The following is a 19,537-nucleotide window of genomic DNA, read 5'->3' as shown; positions in this document are numbered from 1 at the left end:
GACTAAGGCAATAATCAAATTCCTCAATTGAGACATTTATCATGAAATAAGGTGGCCACATGATCCATTGATGAATAACATGTCATATCACATAACAAGCACAAGTGTCAAGTGACACACACAAAATATCACATTATATTTAAAAAAATGACTTGTTTTACAATAATACATGAACTAGGCTACTACGCACACATACAATTCACATATACGAAATAACACACACTACAATTAGGTTGGAATCTTTTCCACTGATTCAACCTTGGTTGTGTCATGTTTGTAGTAGTTTGAGCCTTAATTCCCCTTTAACCCATGGTCAAATTCTTGCACACTAAACTCGAGCGTCAGTAGTCCAAGAAAATCATATAAGCATATGTAAAATAAATCATTATCTCATTCAACATTAGACTTTCATATATTTCATCATCTCAAATGAACTTTCCCTTTCTTAATCATTTCAAATATAACCTTCAAAATACTAAAATATCAAAACTTACATATCACATTCGACATTTGAGTTCCATACTTCATTCCTTATAATTACATTACTTCTTCTAAAAATTTCCATGTAAAATGTTCAAAATACTATAAAACTAAACTTTACTTATCAACATAACATGGTCAATTTAATATTTTGAATAACTTCATATTCTATGACAAGATGCTGAATCCATAACTATTGAATCCCTAGATATGCGGGTTAGGTCTCAATGCATAAAAAAAATTATCTTTTAACTCTAATTTCCACTTCAACATTACCTTCTTATATTACAAGCATTTCTACCATTCAATTTATATTAAAGGAATGTGAATAGCTTATAAAATAAAATAGAATCATTAAATACATCAATTAGGTCATAATATGCAGAGGTAATTGCGGATCATCAAAATGCAAATATTAAAATGACATAACCCTACAGTCTTAAAAGTGTATCAAACATAGGATTAAAATCACCGTAATGCAATTATCTCATTGGTACTATGACGAATTGGGTGAGGCCTCACATCCTCCCCCCCTAGGCATGAACCTCCTCCTGGAGTTCATCAACTAGGTATCAGTGTTGTGTTATTGCCTATGTTGTAATTATCAGAGATGACCCTACTTGAGTATTCTACTATTGGTGCCAAGTAATCCAATCCTTTCTTTAGTAAGGTCTAACTACTAAATTGCTTACATCCTTGCTTAGGGTCCCCAACATAACAGGCATCTATGGTCTTAACTAGTTTATTATACATAACATACCTATGGTAAAAGAGGTTGGTCCTCATTCCATAATTATGACATACAAAGGGGTTAGTGTCTTAGAAATCTTGTGTAGCAACTTTACAATGGATAACTAGAAATTTTATAGGTACATTAATTCCCTAAATGGTTTGTCAAGGATTCTCCTTGGTATGGCCATTTCAATACAATCCAAGAAAATGCCTCAAAAGAAACTCACAAATAAAAGGAATATTTTACAAGAAAATAATATGTATGTGGCCACATTAGTAAATTTTCAAATAACACAAGACATGTCCCTGAGGCACAATGGCACCAACTCCAAGAAATCTAATGAAATGTGAAGTGTCAAATTATTGGTAGAAATAAAGATGATATAAATGTAAAGTTTGAACAAATGACCAACAAGAATTCACATCAAATATGAAGCTCACAGAAATAACATAGCCATACCAAGGTTCCCTGGTGGAGAAGAGGATACATTGTTGTTTTATGGAACTAATGGCTGAGTAAGAAGTCTCATATCCCCCTATTTCTCAAAGTGCTTCATCCATAGCTCGTGGTTTAATTGGGTGTACTAATACATCTTACACCAAGTTGTCATTTATTGCATATGTTGAAACATAATGGGTTAGGCACCTAGTGTTGTAACTAAACTCTACTAATAGTTGATCTCAGAAGGAAACATATGCTTACGCAACCTTACTATAGAAATATCCTTTATCAATGATTTAATTTAACATCCTATCCTTGAGGGTAAGCATGATATCTATAAAGTAACATGTAAATTCTTTTTGAAACCTAGATTCCCAATTTGAATTGTGTCCAAATGGATGTGCCTAAATAAGTAATTATCCAGCTTATCCAACATGTACATTGCCCTAATTTATATGCTATATTTTTATGACACCTAGACCCTTCAACACTATTATTAATTATAATCAATTATAATTGTCATATATGTACAATTAATCATAAATAGTTAATGTTGTTAGTTATAGGAATAGTATTAAACTGGATCATAATATAATGGATAGTATACCTTGTATTTTTATATTTGTAATACCTCAAATTGGTCTCAAAAACTAACTTACTCCTAATCTTTCTAATGATCAACAAAATCCTAATTTATTAGGCATTTCTAGTCCTAATTGACTCTATTTGATTTAAATATCAATTGTAGAAAATCATTAATCTACAAAAATCACTATAAGAATTAATAAAGAAATAAATATAAATAAAATAATAAGCTCATGAATATTGACATCTTGGCTATTAAACCCACTAAATCAATTAATTAAATTAAATTTTCCTAATACTTTGATTATATTAATTTTGATATTTTCTAAAATTACATGCAAAATGAATTTATTACTTATTTGAATTTTATATATATATATATATATAATTTGAATTTAAATATTCAAAATATGAGACATAATTTTAACAAAATCTCCAAAATCTTCTTTTGATTTGTTTTTATACAAAAAAATGGAAACATTGAGTGATTTTAAAAAGAACAAGGAAACAAATCAATTAACTCTCTCTTAAATGGAAACTTCCATTTCAAAGTGAACATTCATTCAATCTCAACCATTCATCTAATTGATATACACCATTGATTTATTTTGGATTTCTCTATAAATTGGGAACTTATGTCTCTCATTTGAGAGGATGAAATTTGTGAATGAATAAACTCTATCAGTTTGAGTACTCCATTTTTTTGCTTTAAAACAATTTATTACATTCTCATTCAATACTTTCATTTTACATGTTCTAGCTTCAATGTTTTCTTACTAACTCTTAGATTAAATTTGTATTTCATCTAGTTTATATTCATTTACTTGCATAGAAAATCTTAGATAAATCTTGCATTTATTTTCTTTACAATTCCTTCATTCTAGTTCAATCTATGGTCACTAAGCTCTCTTACATGCAGTGACAAATGTGAAAGGCATATAGGAACATTTTTGACACATAATATTAACTTAGTATTCCTTTATCAATGGAATGAGTAAAGAAATACAAGTTTAGCTAATGTTAGTTAAAAGCAAAACTGTATAGATTATATATACATATTTTTTTTCTAAAAAGAGTAAAATCTTATAAAATAAATTTAATCTTTTAATTGAAATTCAATTCTTTTTTATTGTTGATTTCTTTCTTTTCTTATTTTCACTATAATGATATTAGTAGTGCCTTAGAAAGATCTTTCATCTAGGAATGTTAGAGGTAAATGTTTTTATATGTGTCTTATCTTGAAGTTGAGAACGACACTAATGATAGATCATTGTTCACCTATGAGATAAGGAAAATGCTAGGTCCTTGATGCTATCTATATAACTCTTTAGATCAATATGTAAGTCCTTATTTATAGTAATTTTATGACAATGGCTTGTACTAAATCTATAAGTAGTGACAGAAGTGTTTGGTGAATGTATTATTAGGCTTAATTATTTTATTTTAGTATTATTGAAATTATTATTACGATGATGAACAAAGTTACCTATTACGAGGAGAATTATATTGGTTAGTATCATTTAGAATAATCTATTTAATATGATTAAAAGTCATTTATAAAAAAAATTGGTCAAAGGGTATCTTATCAATAGGTCAAGAACAATAAGGGTGTTATGCTTTAGTTGACTCTCTCATAGCAGATACTAGCTTAAAAGATGAGTCAATTCAAGTTTTTCTCTTTTAAAGGTAACATTAAAATTTTACATTTGTTTATGGACCCATCAATGCCTAGTGCTTCAACTAGGCTCTGATACCAAAATGTCATGCCCTAAATTTACCCTAAATGTACATTAAGCAAATTTTTTTTTTAAAAAAAAATTATTATTATTATTATTATCATTATTATTATTCTTAATTAATTAATTTCATAAGCCTAAATAACCTCCAAAAGACATATGTGTGTTACAACTATATCATCACTGAGTTGGACATCCCTCTAACATCTACTAACCCAGGGTTTGGAAAGAGAATACTGATACCTACTACTTCAATCTGCACTCCACATTTCAATGTCATCTTTACTAATTTGTCATATGAGTTAACATTTCTTCAATCCATGTAACCCTCAATTAACCATCCATTAGAACTATCATCAACTTTGATGCCAACTATGCTACTCTAAGCAATCGATTCAAATAACAATATATACATAATTAACACTTTTCTAGAGTATTTAAAATGTTCCCAAAATCAATGGGTGTATATTTTTATTTTTTTCATATCCCAACTTACATCTTTCATTGACATAGTTATTAAGATTCAATTATCTATTTATTATTCATATTATATCTCTAATGCAAGCGACATCACATCTTAATATTAGGGTCAATACCTACTACAATTGAAATTGTAGTGAAAAGAATGATCAATTCATTTATATAAACATATATCATAAAAGAATGATTTTAAAAGATAATTTATCCTTACTAATACTAAGGTAACAAAATGAATGCATATGAACATATTAACTATCCATCTATCTAAAATACCCTATTAGTCATAGTCCATTACCTTGACCACACTCACATTTCTTTTAAGAAGATGAAATACTTTTTCTCTAGCAAAGTTCCAAATCACCCTACTACCCACGTGCTACTACCCCATAATCTTCTTCACTTACCCATAGACCAGGAAAATTCCTTGGGTTTCTCTCCATGGTGAACTCACTTACCAAATTTTTGGCCAAGTAAAGCATAGGCGCCTTTTCCATGAGTCAAATCCTATTAATTTTGACCTAGAAGATATGCATTTCGAATTCCCATGTTAAATCGACTTGCTACTTGGTCCCATATTGTTGGCAGTGTGGAGTTTATCCTAGTCTTAATTAGGTGGGTGAAGAAAGACATATAAAATGCCATAACTTCTTCCAAGGCAAATCAAGGCGTCAAGGACAAAATGGAAGCCATTCCCTCTTGTCAGAATTATGTCATAAACTTGCACGGTATTCCAATATAATATTTGAAGGCACAAAGTGCCTAGGGAATAGGTGGATGAAATAAGTTTTGGTCATGTCAGAGAAATTAAATACCTTGGTCTCCATAGCATATTAAATTGTTTTCTCATTCACCAACCCATGCTAGCCTAGGGTAGATAATATAGTAGGTTGTTTGTCATGCTATGTCTTGTTTAAAATATTACTTGGTGCTAGTTTAGGTTTGTTTAACATGAGCATTGTGTATTTTTTTTAAAAGAAGTTTCTTTTGATTTGATAGGGTGTTGACTCAAGTTATGTGTCTCATATGAGGTCCCTTCTAATGCAATTAATATGATGGTTATTTTATTATGTTAAAATATGCTTTATAGGTTATAGGGTCCTAGGAGTCTAAGGAATACTCTTGAATATTTTAATGTATGTATTAAGAGAAGAGATTTATTTTACTTTCTCATACATTTTCTAGAGGATAAAATGTGCACCTACAGCAAGCTTATGTCTTAAGTCTTGTATATTTTATATCATCACTTGATTTTCTTCTTCTGTAATCTAGGATATTTAAGGTACGTTATTGTAAGGATAATTAGGAGATAATTATAAAATAAGTATAGTTTTAAAATTGTGATTCATTTAGCATTCAAAACATTAACTTAATCCAATAACTCAACATTTCATGACAAGACTTTATATGAAGTTATCTGGATTATCCCTATCTAGGAATTATGAAATTTAGAAACCAATTTCTCAACATTATCTTCTTATGCAGATCTAGATTTGAATGTACATTCACAATTTGTAAACAATGGAACTAAAATGATAATAGCAATCCACCAAGATAATCCTTCCTATGAATATTATCTCTTCTATGATATCAAATTTCTTTTGCATTCCACTCAAGAGCATCGAGTAACTTGGATCTCTGATTGGTGTTACCATCCAATAAAACAACAATATTATTACAATGAATTATCTTTAGTGATACCCTCATGATACACTAAAAGGTGGTGAAGTCAACATATCATAATATACAAAATGGAAAATACTTTTACTACACATGAGCACTCACAACCTTTCCATTGACAATCAAACCAAGATAATAGCTTTCTCTTACAATACATTTAGGCTCACATAACAAAATGGAGTTTTTCTCTCTATCTCATCTCAATGCAATATTTTCTTCTCCTCCTATGCACATGGAAGATAACAAGGACTCCAAGTTTCCAAGATTTTTCTCTAAGAACTTGCAAATGCATCACAACAAAACAACAAGGACCATGGGTGCTTTCCACCCAACCATAGGCCTCAACGAGACCACCCCCGCGCTAGGGGAACAAGGTTCAAACAAAATCCACATACACACTTGTATGAAACATATACACCACATAAAAAAACTGCAACAAATCCCATCCCAAGGATATTTCACAAAGGCTCACCATTGGAACCTTGAACATAGGGTGAAGGTGGAAATTCAAGGAGTTTTACCATTTCATATCATATTTGCCATAAAACTCATGCCCTTTCGGGTCTAAATCAACAAAATACAAGGCCCTTTCAGGGCTTCATAATATCATGCCCTTTCGAGGCTTCATAAATATCTTCCACCACACACACTACCAACACAACATCCTCCACCACACACAACCAACATCTTTAGCTTCCTACAAACCCATACTTCAGTTACTTCCTTCCTCACCATTTTTTTTTTTCTTATCCTCCCCCAAGGAAAAATATGAATATGACTATGGCATACAATGGAGCCCATACTCCAAGGTCCTCAACTATGCAATCCAACTACTGCTCGTTCACCCTAGACTTCTCTTCCCTTCCCACAAGGGTGAGTGTAAGTCCCACACCCATAAGAACAATCAAGCACAACAAGAAAAAAAAACCAAGTAGCAATAAAACAATAGATTTCCAAGAGCACATCACATTATCACAACACAATATCAACACCCATAATGCAACAAGGAAATAGAGGAAATTCAAACCTCATACTCACAATACTCCACACAATACAACAAGATGCGCAATGGTGTCACACTAATCTACATGGAATGAACACCATTCAAACACTCACATGAATGCTACTCCACAATGCAATGCAATGCATACTCCATTGACAAACTCCACACTTGCAAATTGGCTTAACCATGCTAAAATAAAGAAAAAGGAAAGGAAGCAAGCTTGAGATACCAACCTTGGTCCAAGCTAGGGTAAGGATAGTTGCAGTAGAGCTCCCCTCCTCTCCCTCCAAAACCTAACTGTCTCTAAAATTAGAGAGTGGTCAAGTGGTTTCTCATTTAGCCATACCTCTATATATATATCCTTCTCATTTTCGGATTCCATAAAGAATGTCATTTTCATGGGGTCTCCTAGGTCCACTAGACACCCTAGAGGTCATTAATAGCTCCCTAGCCTATAGTACTAACATGGGTGGGGTTAATTTTAGTCCCAACTTACCTTAAAGTTACTTTATGACCCTCCCAAAGCTAGGTGATTCAAATTTCAAATTCCCCAAGGTGATGACCTTGTCCTTTTACTGACTAAGGCAATAATCAAATTCCTCAATTGAGACATTTATCACGGAACAAGGTAGCCACATGATCCATTGACGAATAACATGTCATATCACATAACAAGCACAAGTGTCAAGTGACACACACAAAATATCACATTATATTAAAAAAAATGACTTGTTTAACAATAATACATGAACTAGGCTACTACACACACATACAATTCACATATACAAAATAAAACATATTACAATTAGGTTTGAATCTTTTCCATTGATTCAACCTTGGTTATGTCATGTTTGTAGTATTTCGAGCCTTAATTCTCCTTTAACCCATGGTCAAATTCCTACACACTAAACTCGAGCGTCAGTAGTCCAAAAAAATCATATAAGCATATGTAAAATAAATCATTATCTCATTCAACATTAGACTTGCATATATTTCATCATCTCAAATTAACTTTCCCTTTCTTAATCATTTCAAATATAACCTTATAAATATTAAAATATCAAAACTTACATATCACATTCGACATTTGAGTTCCATACTTCATTCCTTATAATTACGTTACTTCTTCTAACAATTTCCATGTAAAATGTTCAAAATACTATAAAACTAAACTTTACTTATCAACATAACATGGTCAATTTAATATTCTGAATAACTTCATATTCTACGACAAGATGCTGAATTCATAACTATTGAATCCCTAGGTATGCGGGTTAGGTCTCAATGCATAACAAAATTTATCTTTTAACTCTAATTTTCACTTCAACATTACCTTCTTATATTACAAGCATTTCTACCATTCAATTTCTATTAAAGCAATGTCAATAGCTTACAACATGAAATAGAATCATTAAATGCATCAATTAGGTCACAATATGCAAACGTAATTGTGGATCATCAAAATACAAATATTAAAATGACGTAACCCTACAGTCTTAAAAGTGTATCAAACATAGGATTAAAATCAACGTAATGCAATTATCTCATTGGTACTATGACGAATTGGGTGAGGCCTCGCAAATTAAATAACTTCATTTAATTAATTAGGAATGGCTTCTCATTTAATTAAATAACTTTGTTTAATTAGTTACAAGTAAGTAATCCATTTAATTAAATAATTTCATTTAATTATTTAAAAAATCTTTTTGAAACTAGTCAACTCAAGTCAACCGTGGTTAAATCTAATCAACTTTTTGTCAATCTTGATATTTGCGTATGTGAATATGAGCAAATGTGAGTATGAATTCCAACAACAATTTGATGAAAATTCTCATTCAACCTTTCAAAATGAAGGGATGAGGGTCTCTTAAATAGACTTTCCTCGAATTCATCAATGGTTGTGATCGATTTCAATCAACGGCCAGGATTAAAGGTGAAGTTCAGTCATAAAGGGAGATCTCCAAATTAAAGGGAGTTAACAGATTTGATTTGAGTAAAATAAAGAGTTAACTGATTCAATTTGAGTAGAAAAAGGAGTTAACTGATTTAACTCATTTTTTATCAATAGTGAACTGAAAATTTCCTGTTTTGAACTAAAGAGAGATTTTGTTGAGATATTTAATTTAATAAAATGAGATATGCTCTCATAATTACTTTTTCTATTTAATTGAATAATCTTTAATTAATTAGAGACACTTTTCTTATTTAATTAAATAACTTTATTTAATTTATTAGGAATGGCTTCTCATTTAATTAAATAACTTTCTTTAATTAATTAGAAGTAACTACTCCATTTAATTAAATAATTTCGTTTAATCATTTCAAAATTCTTTTTGAAACTAGTCAACTCAAGTCAACTGTGGTTAAATCTGGTCAACTTTTGGTCAAACTTGATCTATGCGTATGTGAATATGAGCAAATATGAGTATGAATTCCAGCAAAAATTTGATAAAAATTCTCATTCAACCTTTCAAAATGAAGAGATAAGGGTCTCTTAAATAGACTTTTCTAGAATTCATCAACGGTCATGATTAAAGGTGAAGTTCAGTCATAAAGGGAGATTTTCAAATAAAAGGGAGTTAACTGATTTAATTTGAGTTAAATAAGAAGTTAACTGATTCAATTTGAGTAGAAAAACGAGTTAACTAATTCAACTCATTTTTTATCAATAGTGAACTTGAAATTTCCCTTTTTGAACTGAAAAGTGATTTTGTTGAGATATTTAACTTAACAAAATGAGATATGCTCTCATAACTAATTTTTCTATTTAATTAAATAATCTTTAATTAATTAGAGACAATTTTCTTATTTAATTAAATAACTTCATTTAATTAATTAGGAATGGCTTCTCACTTAATTAAATAACTTTCTTTAATTAATTAGAAGTAAGTACTCAATTTAATTAAATAATTTTGTTTAATTATTTCAAAATTCTTTTCGAAACAAGTCAATTCAAGTCAACCGTGGTTAAATCTGATCAACTTTTGGTCAAACTTGATCTTTGCGTATGTGAATATGAGCAAATGTGAGTATAAATTTCAGCAACAATTCGATGCAAATTCTCATTCAACCTTTCAAAATGAAGAGATGAGAGTCTCTTAAATAGACTTTCCTAAAATTCATTAACGGTTGAGATCGATTTCAATCAACGGTCAGGATTAAAGGTGAAGTTAACTCATAAAGGGAGATTTCCAAATTAAAGGGAGCTAAAAGATTCAATTTGAGTAAAATAAGGAGTTAACTGATTCAATTTGAGTAGAAAAACGAGTTAACTGATTTAACTCATTTTTGATCAATAGTGAATTGGAAATTTCTCTTTTTGAACTGAAGAGAGATTTTGTTGAAATATTTAATTTAATAAAATGAGATATGCTCTCATAATTACTTCTTCTATTTAATTAAATAATCTTTAATTAATTAGAGACACTTTCCTTATTTAATCAAATAGCTTCATTTAATTAATTAGGAATGGCTTCTCATTTAATTAAATAACTTTGTTTAATTAATTAGAAGTAAGTACTCCATATAATTAAATAATTTCGTTTAATCATTTCAAAATTCTTTTCAAAACTAGTCAACTCAAGTCAACTGTGGTTAAATCTGGTCAACTTTTGGTCAAACTTGATCTTTGCGTATGTAAATATGAGCAAATGTGAGTATGAATTCTAGCAACAATTTGATGCAAATTCTCATTCAACCTTTCAAAATGAAGAGATGAGGGTCTCTTAAATAGACTTTCCTGGAATTCATCAACGGTTGAGATCGATTTCAATCAACGGTCATGATTAAAGGTGAAGTTCAGTCATAAAGGGAGATTTTCAAATAAAAGAGAGTTAACTGATTTAATTTGAGTTAAATAAGAAGTTAACTGATTCAATTTGAGTCGAAAAATGAGTTAACTGATTCAACTCATTTTTGATCAACAGTGAACTTGAAATTTCCCTTTTTGAACTGAAGAGAGATTTTGTTGAGATATTTAATTTAACAAAATGAGATATGCTCTCATAACTACTTTTTCTATTTAATTAAATAATCTTTAATTAATTAGAGACACTTTTCTTATTTAATTAAATAACTTCATTTAATTAATTAGGAATGGCTTCTCATTTAATTAAATAACTTTGTTTAATTAATTAGAAGTAAGTACTCCATTTAATTAAATAATTTCATTTAATTATTTAAAAATTCTTTTCGAAACAAGTCAATTCAAGTCTACCGTGGTTAAATCTGATCAACTTTTGGTCAAACTTGATCTTTCAGTATGTGAATATGAGCAAATGTGAGTATAAATTTCAGCAACAATTCGATGCAAATTCTCATTCAACCTTTCAAAATGAAGAGATGAGAGTCTCTTAAATAGACTTTCCTGAAATTCATTAACAGTTGAGATCGATTTCAATCAACGATCAGGATTAAAGGTGAAGTTCACTCATAAAGAGAGATTTCCAAATTAAAAGGAGTTAACAGATTTATTTTGAGTAAAATAAGGAGTTAACTAATTCAATTGGAGTAGAAAAAGGAGTTAACTCATTTAACTCATTTTTGATCAATATTGCCTTGGAAATTTCTCTTTTTGATATAAAGAGAGATTTTGTTGAAATATTTAATTTAATAAAATGACATATGCTCTCATAATTACTTTTTCTATTTAATTAAAAAATCTTTAATTAATTAGAGACAATTTTCTTATTTAATTAAATAACTTCGTTTAATTAACTAGGAATGGCTTCTCATTTAATTAAATAACTTTGTTTAATTATTAAGAAGTAAGTACTCCATTTAATTAAATAATTTCATTTAATTATTTTAAAATTCTTTTCGAAACTAGTCAACACAAGTCAATGGTGGTTAAATCTGGTCAACTTTTGGTCAAATTTGATTTTTTCATATGTCAATATGAGCAAATGTGAGTGTGAGTTCTAGCAACATTTCGATGCAACTTCTCATTCAACCTTTCAAAATGAAGAGATGAGGGTCTCTTAAATAGACTTTCCTGGAATTCATCAACAGTTGAGATCGATTTCAATCAACGATCAGGTTTAAAAGTGAAGTTCAGTCATAAAGGGAGATTACTAAATTAAAAGGAGTCAAAATATTTAATTTGAGTAAAAAAAAGTTTTAACTGATTCAATTTGAGTAGAAAAAGGAGTTAACTAATTTAACTCATTTTTTATTAGTAGTGAACTGGAAATTTCTCTTTTTGAACTGAAGAGAGATTTTGTTGAAATATTTAATTTAATAAAATGAGATATGCTCTCATAATTACTTTTTGTATTTAATTAAAAAATCTTTAATTAATTAGAGACACTTTTCTTATTTAATTAAATAACTTCATTTAATTAATTAGGAATGGCTTCTCATTTAATTAAATAACTTTGTTTAATTAATTAGAAGTAAGTACTCCATTTAATTTAAAAAATTCGTTTAATTATTTCAAAATTCTTTTTGAAATTAGTCAACTCAACTCAACCGTGGTTAAATTTGGTCAACTTTTGGTAAAACTTGATCTTTGCATATGTGTATATGAGGAAATGTGAGTATGAATTCCAGCAACAATTTGATGCAAGTTCTCATTCAACCTTTCAAAATGAAGAGATGAGGGTCTCTTAAATAGACTTTCCTGGAATTCATCAACGGTTGAGATCGATTTCAATCAACGGTCAAGATTAAAACTGAAGTTCAGTCATAAAGGGAGAGTTTCAAATTAATGGGAGTTAACAGATTTAATTTGAGTAAAATAAGGAGTTAACTGATTCAATTTGAGTAGAAAAAGGAGTTTACTGATTTAACACATTTTTGATCAATAGTGAACTGGAAATTTCCCTCTTTGAACTGAAGAGAGATTTTGTTGAGATATTTAATTTAACAAAATGAGATATGCTCTCATAACTACTTTTTCTATTTAATTAAATAATCTTTAATTAATTAGAGAAACTTTTCTTATTTAATTAAATAACTTCATTTAATTAATTAGGAATGGCTTCTCATTTAAATAAATAACTTTGTTTAATTAATTAGAAGTAAGTACTCCATTTAATTAAATAATTTTGTTTAATAATTTCAAAATTCTTTTTGAAACTAGTTAACTAAAGTCAATCGTGCTTAAATCTAGTCAACTTTTGGTCAAACTTGATCTTTGCGTATGTGAATATGAGCAAATGTGCGTATGAATTCTAGCAACAATTCGATGCAAATTCTCATTCAACCTTTCAAAATGAAGAGATGAGGGTCTCTTAAATAGACTTTCCTGGAATTCATCAACGGTTGAGATCGATTTCAATCAATGGTCAGGATTAAAGGTGAAGTTCAGTCGTAAAGGGAGATTTATAAATTAAAAGGAGTTAACAGATTTAATTTGAGTAAAATAAGGAGTTAACTGATTCAATTTGAGTAGAAAAAGGAGTTAACTGATTTAACTCATTTTTTATCAATAGTGAATTGGAAATTTACCTTTTTGAACTGAAGAGAGATTTTGTTGAGATATTTAATTTAATAAAATGAGATATGCTCTCATAATTACTTTTTCTATTTAATTAAATAATCTTTAATTAATTAGAGACACTTTTCTTATTTAATTAAATAACTTCATTTAATTAATTACGAATGGCTTCTCATTTAATTAAATAACTTTTTTTAATTAATTAGAAGTAAGTACTCCATTTAATTAAATAATTTCATTTAATTATTTCAAAAAAAAATTTGAAACTAATCAACCGTGGTTAAATCTGGTCAACTTTTGGTCAAACTTGATCTTTGCATATGTGAATATGAGCAAATGTGAGTATGAATTCCATCAACAATTCGATGCAAATTCTCATTCAACCTTTCAAAATGAAGAGGTGAGGGTCTCTTAAATAGACTTTTCTGAAATTCATCAATGGTTGAAATCGATTTCAATCAACAGTCAGGATTAAAGGTGAAGTTCAGTCATAAAGGGAGATTTCCAAATTAAAGGGAGTTAACAGAATTAATTTGAGTAAAATAAGGAGTTAACTGATTCAATTTGAGTAAAAAAAGGAGTTAACTGATTTAACTCATTTTTTATCAATAGTGAACTGAAAATTTCTCTTTTTGAACTAAAGAGAGATTTTGTTGAGATATTTAATTTAATAAAATGAGATACGCTCTCATAATTTACTTTTTCTATTTCATTAAATAATGTTTAATTAATTAGAGAAACTTTTCTTATTTAATTAAATAACTTCATTTAATTAATTAGGAATGGCTTCTCATTTAATTAAATAACTTTGTTTAATTAATTAGAAGTGTAGTGCCTACCCCTAAGTCGCATTTCAGTCTTCATTGCCAAACTCTTTTAGGCCAACTTATGTTTGATGATTAGTATTATTATTTTAGAGATTATCAGATGTTGGTTTACACTCAGTTTATTATATGATGAGATTACTTGGTACTCTATATTTCATGCATGTATGATGATTATTCAATATTTTAAGTTATCGATGACGATTAGTTAGATGGTTTATTATCACACGTGCTTTCTTATGGATACTTACCCCATATTGCATGTGTATGGTGTGCGTGTTTGTTTGTTTTATGTATGGTGTTTCTGATGTGGTTAAGGAAGGGAGTCGTAGTCACCTGCTAGTCAGGATCTACACGATGCACCACTTCCTGCCATTGTCTGTTTAGCTTAGAATATTGTGTTTGTACATGCATGGATTTTTATGCAGGTTGCAGGTACCGGGTATCGACTTCCCTAAATTGCCAGAATGAGCGTACCCTATCGCATTGTCTCAATGGTAAGAGAGGGGAGATAAACTCTTAAGTCCAAATCCTAAACCCTTTAGCCAATTGTCCTAATTGATAATTAGGACAAGTATCTGAGTTAAGTACCCTCTGAATGCATCAAATGATGTAATTTCAGAATTATAACCATTTTGTTTGATTTAGTATGTGCTTTGCAATGATAGGTTTTCGTATGTTGCTTTATGAGTCTTTGGTGTAACTTTTATTAATTAAGTCTAATTAAAAGATTAATTAATGATTTAATTTAATGGAAAAATTATCATGAGATTTTAATATTTAATTAATTGAGAAATTAATTAAATAAAAAGAATTAAATTTGGTGATAAAAGTTAAAAGTTTAAATTTAGAACGTGATAATATTTATTTAATTTAATAATAAAATAATTAGAGTTCATTTTTAAATAAATGCTAAATATTATTATTAATTGAATTAATAAATATTTTATTAATTAAGTTTCTAAAATGAATTAAGAAGTGGAAAAGATATTAAATTATTAAAAAGATTCTACATTGCATGATGCGTGCATAAGTTTAAAATAAAAGAAATTAATTAAAAAGATTAATTAATGATTTAATTTAATAGAGAATTATTTTGATATCTTTAATATTTAATTAATTGAGAAATTAATTAAATAAAAGAACTAAATTTGGAGATTAAAGTTCAAAGATAAATTTAGAATAGGATAATATTTATTTAATTTAATAATAATATATTTAGAGTTCATTTTTAAATAAATGCTAAATATCATTGTTAATTAAATTAATTAAATATGTTATCAATTAAGTTCTAAAATAAATTAAAAGTTGAAAGATATAAAATTATTAAGAATTCTAGATCGCATGATCTAAGCATGAGTTTAAATTTGAGAATTAAATTAAAAGATTAAATAATAGAAATTAATGACATTATTTTAATTTCATAAAGTGCACATGAGATTAAAGTAATAAATTAATTTAAAATAGAAGTCAAGTAGAATATTAAATAAAGTTATTTAATAAATCAACTTAATGTGCATAAAAGATGAATGCAAATTAAAAGAAAAGATAATAAAGGTTAATTTGGGAGTTAACTCAGTTGTGCAAAGAGTCTTCTCGGGTGAACGCATAGTTAGTGCCCCGATTTGAGGAGAAAACTTCTTATTACAACTTTGGGGGTTCATTTTTGGCACACATGAATTTGGACGGGAATTTTTGGGGAGACGACTTTTGGAAGCTAATTTCATAAGGCTGATACCAAGAAAGTTTTCCAGAAGAAGGTTATTGAGAGGAGCAAATTCTCTTATAGTTCCTGGAGATTGCATAATAGCATCAGGATCAGGTAGGATCTTGTGTTATTGATTATCGATTTATTACGCAAATATCCTTTCCTGTCTTCTTCGTGTCTGGAGTTTGTAAATCTGATTTCTCTATGATGAAAGTTTTAACTTTTCAATATTGTGAATTCATTAATTGTTCGTCAATAATTTTTGTATTCATGGAGACTGGAAGAGTTATTAGAACCCTTGTTTTCTAGATAAAAAAATTAAGATTTAAATGAGTAAGGGTTTTGAATGTAAAATTGAAAGTTCTAAGTTTTTAAATATATATATATATATATATATATAATATATATATTTTCCTTTGAGGATATTGTCTTAATGAAAATTTAATAAAACTAAATTTAAAATAAACATTATTTATTATATATATATATATATTGTTTTAATAAAATTAAATAAATCTAATTTAAAATAAAATTAATTTATTTTATACATTTATTTAAAAACAAAATTAGAGATTTTATAAATATAAAAAAATAATAATAATTAAAAATAATAATAATAATTATATATATATTTGGGTGGGGCGGGGCCACCACTTCCCACGCCCCACATCCTTCCCCACGCTGCCGCAGCAGGTGGTACTGCTACCTGCGGCAGCAGTAACACCTGCGGCCGCAAGTGGACGGCAGGCCGGTGGGCCTTAAAAAAAAATGCCGTTTCTTTTAATAGTAATACGATTTCTTTTTTTTTTAAAATCATTTTTTAAAAAATCATTTTAAATATAATTATTTTATTTAATATTATTATTAGTTAATTTAAAATTTATTAAATTTTAAATTATATTGAAATTTTATTATTTATTAATAATTTTATAAATAAATAAATTATTAATAAATATCATATGATTCTTTATGTATCATTAATTAATCTTATTTAGGTTTGACAATACTAAAACTGAAACCTTATTGTTTAAATCAACAATATTTTTCAAAAAAACAAATCCAATCTATGAGACTTTGATGTTTCTATACGTTGTCTATTATTTGTGATTTTTGGGGGTTGGCTTAGCTTTGACCAATCTTAGGTTGTTACCAGAGGTTCAGGGTTGTGAATGTGATGTCATGATGATTTGGTCTCGATCTTTCTTAACCCGACCATGGTAATGTGATGAAGTGCTCTATGACATGATTGTATTTACTGTTTTTTATTGCTTTCCAGTTTCCTTGTGTGAAGCTGAGGTGTATGTATTTGAGATACCTAACTTAACCATTTTTGAGTCTTGATCAGTTATATTTGATAACCATTTTTGAGTCTCGATCAGTTATACTTGGATTGCTTTTCGGTCGCTTGAGAGGACTGAAGTGTTTGTTATGTTCTTGATTATGTCATGTTTTGACTTGACCATTTTGGAGTCTTTGATGAGTATTGTAATTTACTATTGGGATACTTTCTGGTTGCTCATTGGAGAACCATTGGATTTTGTGATTTATCATTGATGCCTTCAGTTGCTGATAGAGAACTGTCGTGATCATATGTTTACTATTTGATATTATCTGTTGCTCATGAAGAACTGATGTAATTTTGTGTCTTATCTTTTTATGATGTTTTTCAGTTGCTTGTATAGGACTGAGGTGATTTTATTATGATTCTTTGATTCGTGATTTCATGAGCCTAGGGTAGGTTATCTATGTGTAGTGTCGGGAAGTGGCTTGCAATGGGGATCGGGGCCCTAAGAGGCTGCCTGGAGTAACCCATTGTAAGTTGTTTTAATAAGTGAAAACATTTACACTAAATAAGGGAAAATGAACCTAACAAGATAATTGTATGTTCTCTCCCATGCCTTGAGTGCTAGTACAGACTAGGATGGGGTAGAGAGAATGCTTGGTTACAACCTTGCATTCCATAGTATGCCTTGTCAGTACGAGAGGATACTAGTGGCCGCAGGGATCAGTAGGGACCTGGGATTCCTAAGGGATTGCTCGGGTAACTTCTACGTGACTTTTGTGATGACACTTTTCCGCTTGCATATTAGGTTTCCTACGTGTCTTTGTGGTGCCTCTGGGTCTAGATGTCTATCTATGTTGGAACCCTTGAGTTAGTATACTTTTAGGATTTCCAGACTTAGAGAGTACTTGTGTTTTGTGTTTTGATACCTTGTTTGGGACTTGAGACTATCTCCTCAGCGCGGTGGGAGTGGACCATTTAGGTTCCACGCGGTCGAGTGGTAGTGCTTTTTATTCTTACCATTGATATCCGTTCCGTGGTCACCGTGGCTGGAGTTTTCGTGATTGGCTTTCATCTTCACTGTGTTCTTGGATTATTATGATGGATGGTTAGATTTTATGATAGATGTTTTATCATTATGGATGTATGGATGTATCATGTATGGTGAATAGTTTCATATATTTCTACTGTACTTTGTATCATGGATTTGAGGATGTTGTATCTTTATCTTTACATATGTATATTCTTTTAAGCCTTTCATACCCTGTGACTTGTACAGTGGATGATTGAGCATTCTGAATTAATTTGCCGAGAGACATTCAGAACAAATGTATATTATGGACATGGGACTTTCTGATTATTCTTTCATATGTATGTGATAGTTGTTAGACTTAGATTTAATTAAATTTAAACGTGACTCAACGTCTTGGGATCTTTAAGAAATGTAACTTGCAATGTATGTTTGTCGATGATTACATGTTATTGCTTCCGCTACTATGTGTTTGATGTGTATGTTATACATTCTTACTTTAAAAAAAAAAAATGTTTAGCAAACTTAGTGAAACTTTAGGTTAATTCTTTTGGATCCCTTGGCGGGGCGTTACAAGAAGTAAGTATTCCATTCAATTAAATAATTTCATTTAATTATTTCAAAATTCTTTTTGAAACTAGTCAACTCAAGTCCACTGTGGTTAAATCTAGTCAACTTTTGGTCAAATTTGATCTTTGCGTATGTGAATCTGAGCAAATGTGAGTATGAATTCCAGCAACAATTCAATGCAAATTCTCACTCAAATTTTCAAAATGAAGAGATGAGGGTCTCTTAAATAGACTTTCCTATAATTCATCAACGGTTGAGATCGATTTCAATCAACGGTCAGGATTAAAGGTGAAGTTCAGTCATAAAGGAAAAATTTTCAAATTAAAGGGAGTTAACAGATTTAATTTGAGTAAAATAAGGAGTTAACTGATTCAATTTGAGTAGAAAAAGGAGTTAACTTATTTAACTTATTTTTTATCAATAGTGAATTGGAATTTTTTCTTTTTGAACTAAAGAGAGATTTTGTTGAGATATTTAATTTAATAAAATGAGATATGCTCTCATAATTAATTTTTCTATTCAATTAAATAATCTTTAATAAATTAGAAA

General features: G+C 29.2%; 1 pseudogene; it reads right to left on the bottom strand.

Moving 5' to 3' along the window:
- The window catches only part of LOC149551466 (glycosylphosphatidylinositol anchor biosynthesis protein 11-like), a 43,920-nt pseudogene extending 26,997 nt beyond the window's left edge, over positions 1-16,923 (bottom strand).
- Between the last annotated feature and the right edge of the window lie 2,614 nt (positions 16,924-19,537).

Source organism: Cupressus sempervirens, chromosome 6, assembly GCF_028749045.1.
Source record: "Cupressus sempervirens isolate cs-2001-9-10 chromosome 6, ASM2874904v1, whole genome shotgun sequence".
In the NCBI taxonomy this organism is placed as follows: domain Eukaryota; kingdom Viridiplantae; phylum Streptophyta; class Pinopsida; order Cupressales; family Cupressaceae; genus Cupressus; species Cupressus sempervirens.
The sequence above is the reverse complement of the archived record's forward strand: the minus strand, read 5'-3'. Positions and strand labels throughout refer to the sequence as shown.